We start from the raw sequence: 1,955 nt of genomic DNA, 5'->3' as shown, positions 1-1,955 counted from the left end.
AAGAAAAAGTATATATATATATATATACCAACCGTGACCAGGACTTGTTTAGCCTTGATACGATAGAGCTAGCTCGTGGGGATTACTGTGTAGACGGATGAGACGATATATCTATTGTTTATAGCTATATCTTCTTCTTCGTTCACATGTATATCAAAATTAAAAGAAGAAAATATAGAAATAAATAGTAAAAATGAACCGTAAATGCGTGAACAGTAATGAACAGTAACGGAAGCAAACTGGATAGTATTTACATAAGAGATTTACAAACTAGAAGGAAATCAAACTTAAACACTTACAAACCGAAAGCTGGGAGATCCTGCTGGAGCTAGTAGTAGAGCACACTTATCTTACAAAACACTCAAAAGAAAGATTAAAAGCAAACCTCACTCAAACTCAGACTCAAACTAAAACTTAAAACTAAAAGTTAAAAGAGGAAACTGGAGGGATTTCACTAGAGAGGATAGGACTTCAACTCTCCAAAACGCCTCCCCGAATGCCTCAACTCCTTCTCCTTTTATAGGCTTTTTCTGGAACTATGCAAAAGATTCTTTTTTCATTCTTTAAAGCTTCTTTAAAGCTTGGAGGTCCCCACCATCTTTAATTTTGTCAACACCTAAAGGACGTAGAGTAGCCTAGCCTTTTTGACAGAAATGCAGCATCTTTCAGTATCCCAGGCAGAATAGTTTCTCTTCTTGTAGCCCTTTTGACCAAATTTCTTCTTCTTTAAGCATCTAAAGCTGATTGGTTGTAGGCCTGCAGTCTACTTTATTTAGTTGTTTAAGAGATTTATAAAAGTTAGATATTGTAAACTTTTGGAAAAGACAATGTGTGATCGACTTAGTGTTTAAGCCGTTGATATTAATCAGTAGTTACCATAAGTTAATGGTATTTGAATTTTACCATATGTTAGTGGCGAATTTTACCATGGTATATCATAGATCAATACCATAACAATCGTCGTCATTGTTGTCAAAACCATCTTCACTATCGATAGGAGTATCTTCAAGCGCGGGTTCATCTTTTATTTTAACAGGCTCTGATGTCTCAGTAGGTTCTGAAGTAGAGGACGTAGTATCCATTGGTGCTAGTATCATTAGCATTTCATCATAAGTTAATGACTTTAGTTTTTCTTCACTCGCATTTGGATATTGTAGCGCAAATTTGTCATAAAGACTTTCTTGTATGGCCTTCATATCAGATCATCTAGGATTTGATTTTATTCCATATTCTGGACTATAATCTGAGAGCAAAGAGCCTTTTCTTTCATTAAGATAGTTTGCAATATTCCATTTATCATACCATTTTACAGAAATACTTCTTGCAAAATAAGATGGTGTACCGTTAACACAATCCCAATCCCATTGCATAATCCAGGGCAGACCAAATTCCATAGATATTTGAAGCATATCTAGTGGAGATATATTTTTTCCTTGTTTTTTTAAGGACTTCTTTTGGCATAATTTCTTTGATGGTTCCAAATTTAGCCCAGAAGGTTTCAATAAACCAATTTGGTAGACACATTTGATTCATAAAACGTATCCATCATGAATGCTTTCCCAGATGATTTTGAATGTACAAAACATGTTCCCAAGCAGCTTGATAGTCCCAATAATTGTATTGTTGGGACCAATTAGAGTTTTTTCTTTAAACTTTCGCGGAACGTTAGGATTTCCATATGAGTTCCATTCATTTAAAGGAATAATACGATATATTCTTAGCCGAGAGTAACTATATTCTTTACCTCGGTATCTATGATGAGCAAATGCACTTTCTGTTTCTTTAAGAATTTTCTCATAGTAGAGGGTAGTTTTACCAAACATGGACGGAACATAGTAATATTCCTTGGGAAGGAATTTTGCTGCCATTTTAATCGGTAAAAGAGTCTGATCAGACGTTTCAAGGATGACAAGTTTATCCAATGTTTTCTGATGAAATTGAGAATAGGTTCCCTT

This window comes from Asparagus officinalis, chromosome 8 (genome assembly GCF_001876935.1).
Source record: "Asparagus officinalis chromosome 8, Aspof.V1, whole genome shotgun sequence".
Taxonomy (NCBI): domain Eukaryota; kingdom Viridiplantae; phylum Streptophyta; class Magnoliopsida; order Asparagales; family Asparagaceae; genus Asparagus; species Asparagus officinalis.
The sequence above is the reverse complement of the archived record's forward strand: the minus strand, read 5'-3'. Positions refer to the sequence as shown.